Source organism: Gigantopelta aegis, chromosome 4 (genome assembly GCF_016097555.1).
Source record: "Gigantopelta aegis isolate Gae_Host chromosome 4, Gae_host_genome, whole genome shotgun sequence".
Classification (NCBI taxonomy): Eukaryota; Metazoa; Mollusca; class Gastropoda; order Neomphalida; family Peltospiridae; genus Gigantopelta; species Gigantopelta aegis.
The window spans coordinates 107,726,727-107,740,807 of NC_054702.1; the positions used below are offsets into that span (position 1 = coordinate 107,726,727).

General features: G+C 36.2%; 1 long non-coding RNA gene across 1 annotated transcript; it reads right to left on the bottom strand.

Annotated features, from left to right (window-relative positions):
- Positions 1-5,031: 5,031 nt before the first annotated feature.
- Positions 5,032-6,746, bottom strand: LOC121371938. Its single transcript, XR_005957857.1, has 3 exons — positions 6,702-6,746; positions 5,823-5,912; positions 5,032-5,062 (listed from the first exon to the last, which is right to left on the bottom strand). It is a non-coding gene; the product is annotated as an uncharacterized LOC121371938 (long non-coding RNA).
- Between the last annotated feature and the right edge of the window lie 7,335 nt (positions 6,747-14,081).

Genomic DNA, 14,081 nt, shown 5'->3' on the forward strand with positions numbered 1-14,081 from the left:
GTCTGGACTGGGGAGCACTGATCTGTCTCTACCTACTGGACACTGACCTACACACTGAGTCTGGACTGGAGGAGACTGATCTGTCTCTACCTACACACTGGGGAGTCTGGACTGGGGGGGAGCACTGATCTGTCTCTACCTACACACTGAGTCTGGACTGGGGTCTCTACCTACACACTGAGCACTGATCTGTCTCTACCTACACACTGAGTCTGGACTGGAGGAGCACTGATCTGTCTCTACCTACACACTGAGTCTGGACTGGGGGAGCACTGATCTGTCTCTACCTACACACTGAGTCTGGACTGGGGGAGTACTGATCTGTCTCTACCTACACACCGAGTCTGGACTGGTGGAGTACTGATCTGTCTCTACCTACACACTGAGTCTGGACTGGAGGAGACTGATCTGTTTCTACCTACACACTGAGTCTGGACTGGGAGAGTACTGATCTGTCTCTACCTACACACTGAGTCTGGACTGGGGAGCACTGATATGTCTCCATCTACACACTGAGTCTGGACTGGGAGAGCACTGATCTGTCTCTACCTACACACTGAGTCTGGACTGGGGGAGCACTGATCTGTCTCTACCTACACACTGAGTCTGGACTGGAGAGCACTGATCTGTCTCTACCTACACACTGAGTCTGGACTGGGAGAGCACTGATCTGTATCTACCTACATACTGAGTCTGGACTGGAGAGCACTGATCTGTCTCTACCTACACACTGAGTCTGGACTGGGGGAGCACTGATCTGTCTCTACCTACAGATTTGTCGTGATCTGTTGATCGGGCGCAACCAATGCCATAGCAGGCAAGCAGATATAGCACTGAAATAAATCTTCCACCTAGAAGCGATTATTGCCCGGTTTATTCTCAAACATTATAAGAAAGAAGTGCTATTAGAGATTGTATTCAAGTCTAAAAACTGCGTGAATGGTTGTCTAGTTTTGCGTAATCCATATTTTTTTCGCCCGCGTATGAATTTCAGAATATGGTCCAGGACATCACGATCGTAACGGGTTAAGCAAATGAAAGTGTTATCATATTTTGTCTTTTAATGAACTTGCTGCTAGCGATGTTCCAATGATCAGTTAGAATCGACCATTGACAGGTTAGGCTCTACCGATCTGATGATCGATTATAAAACTTGATAATCGATTGTCGCAGGAAATGTTGACTGTAATTGTCCTACAGTTTGAATGATGGATCTGATGTAAATATGCTGGGGTTTGGGTATTTTTTCATATGTACGTAAAGAAAACATTGAATCTATAGGTGTTAAATGTAAAGTTAACGATTTGCAGTCTTTTCTAATGAACTAGACAATAGGTGCAAAGTTCTGATATTGATCATTAAAAACCTTCTTATGTTCACATAATTCTGATTGTGTAATCGAAAGTTGATCAGATAATGTAAACCGATTTTAACCAATGATCGATGATAGAATTTCAACCGATTCCAAACTACTTACCGCCTCATGTACCATTGCTGCGCTGATGGTGACGCCCAACATGGTCAGTATACTGGATATCAGCCACAGTACACACACAGGGAGCACAAACTGGTACAGGATGAAACAGGCCAGGGGGAGGTTAACAGCGAGTAAAACCGCTATCAACATGCAAAACGTCCGATCCAACACAGCGACACATTCACACAGATCAAGATGTAGCAGACGACACTCTTGTAAACATCTAGGAATTCTGTCGCCGCCATCTTTGATCTGTTTTCTTAGAAATTCTGACAGTTCGTAAAAGCTTAATTTGATTATGTGACACACAATAATTACATATGAGATAGAAAAGGCAATAATGCCACCTGCAAATGTAATAATAACACATACCGCGCCTATAGTAAGGTTACGAATTGGGAACGGCCGTATGGCCTCTTTCTTAAAGTCTGTGTCTTCTAGGAAAAAGAGCAGGACAATACCGGTGAGATCTACCAACACTAAGACCCAGCTTGCGATAGTTCCGAGAATGACGCATCTGGACAGCTTCAACTGCACGAATACGGCGCTGGAACCGTCAAACACATCATTCCAGTGCTTGTAAAACGATGGCAGGTGTGAAGACCTTTCACAGGCTAAGAACATTATGGCTGAGATGAATGCCACTAGACCAAACCACATCAGCAGTATTATTCTTAAGTTGAAGTCGGAATCAAGAGGCAGCATACCTGGGATATACCGCAAGAAATTGGCCCAAACCAAAATCATAATTGTAACATTGTATGTTCTAAAGCTGAAGAAATGTTTCATGGTTTCTTTCTTCAGTTTTATCTGCCATGTTTCCATCTTAGCTGGTTCCACTTCGGTAGAGCACTTTAAGTGGTAAATACCGAATAGCTTCATTGATGTCGTCAGTGGTTTTAATGTTTCTTGCAGCATGGTGACCAGTTTTAACAATTCATGATTATAGACCAGTACTAAACATAACCTTCTCTGTTAGAAAATGCTATAGCAAGTCGGTGTATCTGCACCTGTACATTAGTAAGACCTACTTGATGCTTTTAGCAATAATCAATAATAATAACGGGTGAACAAAACAATGTAACGACAAATTCATGTTTCTTTCGTGATTTCCGGAAATAATGGGTGTTTAAGCTATTTTTGACACGTTTCATTTCATCCACTTGGGTTTTTTTCAATTAGAACAAAGTTATTACAGGTAAATATCTCCGTACAATGTGTTTAAACAAATCCTTAATAACTGGTTCTGTCAAACGACTTGAATGAACGACCTGCATGAACAGATGTTATATTTAAACACTTAATGCATTTGCGACTTTGTTGTTAACTTAAACAATATCATTGAATGGAATACGGTTACACACTCTCTGGAGGATTCCGGTGCTTAACGTGATGATTAAAACAAAATATTGAGTTTTGTAATAAAAACAAGTTATGTTAGTTTTCACAATACCAATGAAGTTAAAGGTATTGTGTCAACACGCATTAACTCTGATTATTGATGGCAATTCACATTGTGTATTGGTATTGTGTTGACTGTTTCTGCTACAGTCTATAGCATAACATCGACCTTTCTATATTAAAGGGACATTCCTGAGTTTGCTCCATTGTAAGATGTTTCCGACTAATAAAATATTTCTACGATTAAACTTACATATTAAATATATTTTCTTGTTTAGCATATCAGTGTCTGTATATTCAATATGTTTCTGTTCATCTCAATTTTGTAAGAAGCCCAAACTGGATTTTGTCTTCGTACGTACGAAGAAATATATTTTAGGAAATAAAATGAAATTTAACCTAGTACAAATATTAGAACGGTCAGAAACACGTTTAATATACAGCCACTAATATTTTATGCAGAAAAATATATTTGATATGTAATTACAATCGTCAAAAAGTCTCGGTTAGTCGATAACATCTTTAAAATTGCAGCAAACTCAGGAATGTCCCTTTAAGATCTAACATTTGGTGATAACAATCCAATAATTTAAGAAAATAGTGAAATCTTTTAAGCAATTTAAATTCTCTTATAGAAAGAAAATGCCAAATTTATGAAACCTGTTTTTCTTAAACGCGGGTGTTTAAGCAAGGTAAATGTATGTAGTTACACAAAAACAGACTTTGTAAATTAAGTCCAAAATGTTTTGACCATTTAACATCATTTCCCTTTTATATATTGCTTTTCTTTTCTTAGTTTCTGTTCTTTTACTGAACACAGCAGAACATCAACTAGGATAAGGATTTCACTTTCACCTGGATCAGATACAAAGTGCAAAAAAATTTAAAATATAAAACAAAAACATGTGATGTTTCATGCTAGATAACAGGATAACTTACATCCAATTTGACAAATCACATTTTGTTCAATTTATTATATATAATAATAACAAACCTACAATAAACCAGCATAATATCAAGCTTGCCGTGGCGGGAATTTGGTCATTCTCTGAAAATGATGGTCGTTAATATTTCTCACTTGGAACGAACCATCCTTTCCCCACCATAAAGAGGGGTCCACAAAATAAAATTGAGGTTTGGTTGATCTTTTTTACAGGCACAAAAACATAACATAGATGTATACACACATACACACACAAATATAACAAAAGACACACACAGAAGCACATCTTACAAGTATATTCACCAGCATCATCGATGATCTCATTAATGACTAATCTAATCTCAAGACTTTTTGTCTAAATCGATAAAAACAAACATGAATAATTTTACACCTTTCTGGACTGGATGGATAACAAAACTATTTTGAGAGTATGATACGAATGAATGAATGTTTAACGACACCCCAGCACGAAAAATACATCGGCTATTTTGAGAGTATCATTCAGGAAAAAAACATCGGCTATTTTGAGAGTATCATTCAGGAAAAATACATCGGCTATTTTGAGAGTATGATACGAATGAATGAATGTTTAACGACACCCCAGCATGAAAAATACATCGGCTATTGGGTGTCAAACTATGTAAATGCAAAACTAAAGTGATGAGCAACATCAATATAAAAATTCAAAATCTAAATAAAAACACAGTGTAAAGAACTGTGTAAAAATACAAATATCACAAATTAAAATTTAGAATAAAAGTCAGTATCACGTAGAAACTGTAATATAAGTTGTGGATGGAATCGAAAGGATTCCATCACAGATCGTTGTCCAAATATATCTTTTCTAGTTCCTTTAGCTGAGTACTGACAGTACTCACACTAAGGTGGAGGATCATTCTTCAAGATAAATGAATGAGTCAAGTATGTATGACCAATGCGAGTACGACACAATACTATTTCATCCTTCCTGCACTGTCTGTAGGAGGGTTGCCACTCTCCCAAGACTGGCTTGATAGCATAAAGCTTGTTCGCAATCGCACCGTCAAAATCATGTTGCCAAGTCGAAAAGATAAATTGATACATTGCTCGCTTAACATAAAACTTTATTTGGATATGTTAACGAACATTGTAACTCGCGTACATGTCTTTGGTTCAGAAATGCAGCTTGGAACTGCTGTCCACCTTTAGCTGATTCTGAATTGGAGTAATAGAAAGAAGTACGTCATGAAAAGGCCAGCAATCTGAAGAAGAAAAAAACACACACAAAAAAAACATTTAAATTAAATTAAATATTTGTTTCTGGTTTCATCTCAGATAATTAATTTGTTATTTAGAATGGTAGACTACAAACTAGTAACATAGTCAGTTGTAAAAACTCATCGTGAATTGTATTGGGACAAGAATCCACATGGTATGGCTCCACAATGGTTGACAAAAAAATTATATTAAAACCACGTGTACATTTGTTTACCAACTGGTTTCTCATTCTAACCCAACACGTTTTCATGCCAATAATTATGTTATAAAAGTCTTATTGGTACAAATCCGGGAGGGTTGACAGGTCTGAATTATTGTATATTAAATGAGCTTCCATTTTATGTAAGTTTTTGTTCCTGGTAAAATAATTGTAAACTATTATGAGCTTTGGCAAGTGACATGTATGAGCATTATTTCACTTAAATTGCGAGGTGCTTTTTTTACTTGATACTGTCTATGTATGTACTAATACTCAAAAGAAAATCGTGTCATTTTTAGCTAAAATTATTCTTTGGTGTTTTAACATCAGTATTTAAATCTGATGTTTGTCGTTATCTATAGTCTAAATCACTTTTATTAAAATGAAATAAATTTTATTATTATTTTATTTTATTATATTTTTAAATTACTGTATTATGATATTATTTTTAAAATTGACTTTTCTAGAATATAGAAAACAATACAGTCCAAAACACATACGTCTGGGTGCAAAATCGTGCGAGGAAATAAATTACGATTACTCACAGTTAGTAAGACTTCTTTGGTAACGACGAACAACCCCATCATGGTAAAGCCGACAGACCTACCAGTCAGTTGTCCCAGGAACAGGTTCACCTGGTTTAGAGATTAATTGAATACATTATTTATTTAATAATGGTTTAACGACTCCGCAGCACATAAAGTGACATAAAAACATCCACTATTGCATGTTAAAATAAAAAATGCAACAAATGTTATACTCACTGGACGCTATTGTGATTTTGGGGGTGTTTTATTTTGTTTGGGAGGTGTTTGGGTTTTTTTTAGCCTTGTGAAGTGGGGAGATGTAACTGTCTACGTAAATGTGTTTACGGTCCAATCATGGCACTGTATACATATCCCAAAACTCCGTCTTATACACCATGCGTATGTGCAGGGGAATGGTTTCAGTGAAGCATGTCTCCACCCCCTTATAAACCTTCGCTCGCCACAGTATACACCCATCCCCTCTAAAATTCCTACACACGCGTATATACAGAGATGCGTCCTTGCATGCATTTATGCTAATAAGTTTGTGATTCTCATTTTGCATTCATTAAAAGATAGTACAGAATTCAACCTAGGGATTTCTTGTTTGGAGTACAAGTATTTGAGACATTTTGAACATTTATATTAATTATTACACAGAAATTTGTTAGTTAAATGGCTGCGCCCGTTATATATAATAGCCGTCAGATTTAACCGTTTTATTAATTAACTATACGATTATACTCGTGCATTATATATCGTTGAATATGCATACCAGGTCAAATGCCTTGATTGTCCCTTCCTTTAACATTGTATATTAATCTTTACAAACGCATTAAAAATAACAAGTTTACTACAATATATTGTTTTCTTTAAGTACCAAATTAAATCAAATACCTGAATAGATTCATCCGTGCTTGCGCCATTGCTCTGAAGTTTGAAAATATGATCCGTCGATGAGTGAGCCTAAAATATTAATGAATAAGGTTTACAATAGTATTATCAAAAAACATGAACATTTAAAAAAAACCCACAAAAAACCCCTAAATTATGCAATAGTTAATTAAACAACAGCCTGTTACCCGAATCGTTATAACAAGCCCCTGCGTGTGCTGTAACCTCACCGTGGTGCAGGGGTGTAACATTCTCTTTGAGAATGGCCAATACAGCACAAAATTGAAGTTTTGAGTAAAATTCAGTATCCGTAAAATTCTGTGATATTTGTGTTTTTGCACAGTTCTTTACACTGTTTTTGTTTGACTTGAATTTTTATATTGATGTTGATCATCACTTTATTTATTTGCATTACCATAGTTTGACACCCAATAGCCGATGTATTTTTCGTGCTGGGGTGTCGTTAAACATTCATTCATTCATTCGTTATAACAAGCAAAAGAAATGTTAATTTCAATTTCTTTTACAATGAATTCTTGATATCACAAAATGGATTTTTGTTATGACAGTATTTTAGTTCTCTACACCAGTAACTGATTGGTATTTTTAATATTCACATGAATTTGTCTTTGATTATCTATGAAGCTAAATAAACGAGCCAAAATAGTGCAGTCTATCAAAATCACGATCCAAATATAAGACGCACAAACTTCGCATCTTCTTTATTTATGACAACCATAATTACCAGACGCGATCTCTTTTCCTATTCAGTCAATACATGAATAAGACACGGGCGTTCTGGTCCTGGTTGGAGTTTATGGGTGTTTAGTTGGTACCTCTTGATGGAACCCTGTGTTGTATATATTGACTAAACTCCCTCCAACCAGGACCCGAACGTCAGTATATACATGCAAAACACCCTTTTCTTTCTTTCTTTCTGTTTTTTCAAATTTGATTTCATGACCAATTATGTTAATTTTGTACTGGTGATCTGCAGATGGCGGTTTGCCTTGGGACCGGCCTCGGTGGCGTAGTGGTTAAGCCATCGGACTACAGGCTGGTAGGTACAGGTTCGCAGCCCGGTACCGGCTCCAACCCAGAGCGAGTTCTTAAGGGCTCAATGGGTAGGTGTAAGGCCACTACACCCTCTTCTCTCTCACTAACTACTAACCAACTAACAATTAACCTACTGTCCTGGACAGACAGCCCAGATAGCTGAGGTGTGTGCCCAGGACAGCGTGCTTGAACCTTAATTGGATATAAGCACAAAAATAAGTTGAAATGAATGCCTTGGGAGTCGGTCTGTTGTTTCAAGATAATTGTGCTAATATGTACTGAGGATCTGTAGATGGCGATTTAGATAGATAGATAGATAACTAGTTTAACGTGCTCATATACCACTAGGGTTTCGAACACGCCCATCCAGAGTCCGACCTCCGATAAGATCGGTGGCCTGACTCGGAACGGGGGGGGGGGGGGGGGGGGGGGGGGGGGGGGGGGGGGGTGGAGGGGGCAGAATCTTAAAAATAGTAATTAGTAAAAAAGTTAATAAAATCAACAAAACAAAAAAATAATAATAAAAAGTTACAAGCCAAAAATAAAAGAATTGATTGCTCGGCCAAATATTTATATAATTTGGAGCATTTTAGGACAGTCCAAAAATAAATAAGAGAAAGAAGAGAGGATCGGACTATTTAATAATATTTAAAAAAAAAAAAAGTAATTTCGATAATGGCGATTTCCCTTTAAGGCTTAGAAGCCGGTCTGTTGTTTCAAGATACTTGTGCTGATAGTGAACTCACCGCTTCATGGACCATTGCAGTGCTGATCGTGATCCCCAGGATAGTGGCAACACTCGATATCAGCCACAGCACGCAGATCTGAATCATGACCAAAGTGAGTTTGTAGTTGACAAACTGATACAAGATGAAACAGACCAGAGGAAGGTTAATAGTGAGTAAAACCGCTATCAGCATCCCAAACGTCCGATCCAGCACAGCGACACATTCACACAGATCAAGATGTAGCAGACGACACTCTTGCAAACATCTAGGAATTCTCCCGCCGCCATCTTTGATCTGTTTGCTTAGAAATTCTGACAGTTCGTAAAAGTTTAATTTGATTATGTGACATACAGTAATCACAAATGAAACAGAAAAGGAAATAATGCCACTTGCAAAAGTAACAGTGACACAGCCTATGCCAAGAGTGGCGCCAGATATGGGAAATGGCCGCATGGTCTGTTCCTTTAAGTGTGCGTCTGCGAAGGCAAAAAGGAAAACAATTCCCATCATGTCTGCCAGTACTGCGACCCAACTTACAACAACTCCAATTATGACAAATCTTGAGAACTTCACGTTAACGAGGATAGTGTCGGTTTTCACACAAACATTATTCCAGTGTCTGTAGAAGGACTGCAGATGTGATGACCTTTGATTAGCTATGAACATGATGATGGAACAAAATGCCACGAGTCCAAACCACATCATCAGTATAATTCTTAAAGTTAGATTAGAATCGACTGGCAACAGACCTAGGATGTATCGGAAGAAGTTAATCCAAACCAAAATCATCACCAAGAAACTGTATGTTTTTAAACTTAAAACATATTTAAGAGGTTTTCTCCTTGGTTTAGGTATTACTGCGTCCAGCCCTGTTGGTTCCAGTTTGGAGGTGTTAGTTAGAGAATAAAGGCCAAATAGCTTCATTGATATGGTCAGTGGGTTCAGTGTTTCTTGTAGCATGGTGAACGTCTGCAGTAGTGGTTCCCGTTGGTTATCTGTCAGGATTAAATACTTTCTGATTGCAGTTTGGGTGTTATGCAGTTAAAGTAGTTCTGTATGTATGTATTCTGCTTTCACTAAAAAATAACACCGGAAATCCTGTCAGTCTGCTTTGGGATAATGATAAACGATGCCTAATGATGTGTCCTGTTTATTACGTGCTGTATTGGAAGGTTAAGTTGTTATTATAACTTTCAAATAATTGATCCATTTCATTTGTTTACTCGCTAAATATTGTAACATATCTGTTTTGTTCCGGGAAAATATAATTTACCGTCACTTTGTTTTATAGTTCGGTCTACGTACAGGTTGGATTGTAGGCAGTTTCAAATTATCTCTTGCTGTTTAAATTTGTTTAATTAGAAAACTATATTTTATACAAGCATATTCCTTGAGGTTTGAGCAAAAACTAAATTATTTATTACTCTGTATATAAAAAAAAAGACAAATTATACTCGTTAAATAGAAACGCAAAATGTCAAGTTCAAGTCCAAGATGTTTTACGTGCATTCACAGTAAGCTGTTATAACGCACGCCTGTCATGGGAGAAAGTTCTGACTTATTCCGTCCAGAACAGGACGCATAAGGTATTATAAATTTACCTTTTGTAGTACTAGTACTAGTAGAGGCGGATCTAGAGGCGGGGAGCAGGGCCCCGGGTCCCCTTAAATTTTGAGAGTGTTATAATTTTATTGTATATTAATTTTCTTTCTTTTTTTACGATTCGCATGCAAACCTCTCCCAAAGTTCCCTTGGCATACTGCCTCATGTCATTGCGCACACCCCCCCCCCCCCCCACACCCACCCACCCACCCCACCCCCAATGGATTTTGTTGATCCGCCACTGACTAGTCTAAATTGTATCGCCATCAAAAGTTGGATTTTGGGGGGGGGGGGGGGGAGTTATACCAACAAACTATGGTCCTTTCTGTTCATTATGCTGTTAACGCATTGTCCATGGCTTCAATGAAGCTGCACAATTTGCAGGTACATTTGCTAAAATCAACTTATGGACGCATACCGCTCGGCATTATGTTTGTTACTTTTATTTTTTGGCACTAAATTATTTCAATGGTCTTCATCCTTCTGCGTTCAAGCTATAGTTGATCATGCTTTAGATTCTGGTGATAAAAACGCCGTCTCTGTCAAGTCTTCTTTGGAACCTCAAAGCTTGACAGCCAGTGTTGCTCCATTCGGCTAGTGCTTGTTTCAGTGGTCTGTTAAAAACTATCTGAAGCACGCACGCACGCACACACACACACATACAAACAAAACAAAACAAAAAATAAAATAAAATAATAATAAAACTGTGGAACACATTTAATAGAAAGTTAAACTTGGTTTCTTGACAAGATGGCTCAATTTGTCTCCCATATTATTTTAGTCAAAGCAATGTAGTTACTGAATGCTAGCTAAACATTTGTACAAACTATTAAATCGACTTTAGCTTACATTTTATCATCGGCCTATTCATGGACTGATAAAACAGATTTTTATTTACACAGTTAATGTATCCCTTGCTTTGTGTTAGCGTGGACAATGCCAGTGGTAGTGATGGTCATTATTTATGCTTTGTGCATAAGTAGAATTAAAACATTCATTTCTGAGATAACAATGGTCACGCCCCACATGTTTAATTTTCCCCGAGAAAGTTTTAAGCTAGGTTTACACAAGCCAGTTAAACTCTGCAGTAAAACAGAATCGTGTTTATGCACATAATAACTTTATTTTCGAAGACAAAATATACTGTGCCTTTATGTTTAGATTCCATTTAATTCTATTGTTCCATAATTTTTGACAAGCAATAGCCGATGATTAATTAATCAATGTGCTCTAGTGGTGTCGTTAAACAAAACAAACTTTTTGTTCCATAATAATTTTTTAACTATTTTTTTTACTATAGCAAATTATTTGGTACTAGAAAATAACAGAACTGTCATTGTAAAATTAGTGTAATTAGTTTAAGAATAAGGATACAAGTCAAAAGCCATTTAAAAGAGGTGGCAAACATCATTACAGAAGTCTGTCCTCACATACAGTGGACGTTCGAAAGGCACCTGTAATATTATTTTAATTACAAACATGGCATGTATAAATTTGGCTGAACTGAACTCCTTTTTTTTCTTTTAATTATTCACTTTGTGCTTAACCAAGTTTGTTCAAATAAAAACCAAACAAGATTCACCACACCGGATATGAACAAAAAAAATTAAATTAAATAAAACCAAATAAAAATGCACAAAAATTGTAACAACATATTGGGTGAGAACAGGTAGGTCGGAAATGAGGAATTAAATACAAACAAATATTCAGGAAATTGCATCATTTATTGATTATATGAAAATGGTCGCCATTAAATATCACAATACATGAACATGCCGGGAAATATATTTTCACGATTAGCATAATAAAAATGTACATTTCTTTTTTTGGTTTCCACTTGTTTTTTGTTTTTCATTTTTTAGCTGTTTATTGAACAAAAAATTACAAATGGACCTATTAGCATTTTAATGAAATACAGCATAGTTTTAGTCTGTATCATTAACACAAAAGGAACACGGCAGTGTTTCATACATACAAACTTCTTATCAATAAAATAAGCATTCTCAGAGTACTACTAAAGCTACATGTATAAATGTCCCCTACCAGACCTAAAACATTTTTGTATCGCCTAAGTTCAAGGGGTAAATCACTATGAAAGTCAAACTTGGTCTGTAAAAGTCAGTATCTTGATCAAGGCATTGTGGTAAAAAAGTCTTAAAAACTAATTTTTTATTTGCTACGTTCAACGGCCATAACTCTGTCAAAAATAGGTATATCGCTACAAATCAAACATTGATCTGTAACAGTACATGATAAAGCTACTGGATAATACCACCTTGGAGAACATAAATTTGTATCTGAAATTAGGCCCAGGGCTTAAATTAAGAAGCTGACAAAAAAATTATACTATAATAAAGACAAAAGGTGCAACTTAGGATAGTAACAATACCACTAGAGCACATTTATTAATTAATCAACGGCTATTGGATGTTAAGCATTTGGTTATTCTGACACATTGTCATCAGAGGAAACCTGTTACATTTTTCCTCATGCAGCAAGGGATCTTTTATATGCACTTTCCCACAGACAAAAAAGCACATACCACAGCCTTTGACAAGTTATGGTGCACTGGTTGGAACGAGAAAAAATCCAATCAGTTGAATGGATCCAAAGAGGTGGTTCAATCCTGTGATGCAAGCACCTCAAGCGAGCACTCAATCAACAGGGTAGTATCAGAGTACATAATAATTATCGTTTAGGCTTAGTAACAAAGAAAACATGTTTCAATATCAGTGGAGATGGCAGTTATTAATTCGACTTTAAGTTGAGGGGCAATGCGTACATGCATTTTAGTTGCCTCAGTTTCATAGTTACAGAAAGAGAAGAGGTGAATGCTTCCGATGCCTATTAATATAACTGTTTGTGTAGGGTTATTTTAAAGAGACTGTCCTGAGTTTGGTGCCATTGTTAAGATGTTGTCCACTAACAGAGATTTTAATTACTCTAATTACATATTAAGTAAATGTTTCTGTATAACATATCGGTAGCTGTATATCAAGTATGTTTCTGGTCATCCTAGTGTTTGTACAAGCTCAAACTTAATTTTGTTTCCTAATATATACGTTTTCTTATGTACAAAATTATTGTGAATCGAAATCCAGTTTGGTCTACTTACAAACAGTAGGATGATTAAAAACACATTGAATGTACAGACACCGATATGCTAAACAACAATTTGTATTCAGTATTTAATTTTAGTTGGTACAAAATGTTAAAAACATCAAAAACATCATACAATGATAGCAAATTCAGGCCAGTCCCTTTGTGGATTCATGATGTTTACTTTGTGTGTAATTTGTGCTTAAATTAGCTAAGGATTCTTGATGAAGCGAGTATCAAGTTATTTAATTATTTTTTATTATTATTAAAAAAAAAATATCATTATTAAATATAAAGGTAATGAAATATGACATTTGTAACTATGATAATGCATCTTTAATTCTAGTACATTTAAAATTTGTCATTAGGCATACAGAGTCTTTTTACTTATTTCCAATAGTAACTTAGGGAAAATTCCTGTTGCAAAAATATTATTCGAATTTAAGTCCATGGGCTTAAATATGAAAAAATTGTTCTGTTTTTAAGCCCATGGGCTTCATTTCAAGTGGGCTTAAATATGGGAAATCCCGGTATACACAAAATTTCAGTTAATAAATGTCCAGAACCCTATATGTTAGGCAGACAGATGGACAGACAGACAGACAGACAGAGAGAAGGACAGAGACGAAACTTCGAGTTCCCTCCGGTTGGACTGGTAGGGGACTAATAAAATACCATCAGATTCCTTCTGAAAAATCGACAAATACAGATACTATTGCACTGACAACATGACTTATGATTATAAAAAATTGTCTGGACTTGAGGCTCAAATTGTAGTCTCTACACTAACTACCGGTACACGTACAAGCAATCTGAGTTTCGAGTAGAGATTTTTGTTAATTGTGACATCAGTATTATATATATACTAACTGCATTTTTTAAAACATAGTTATCGAGC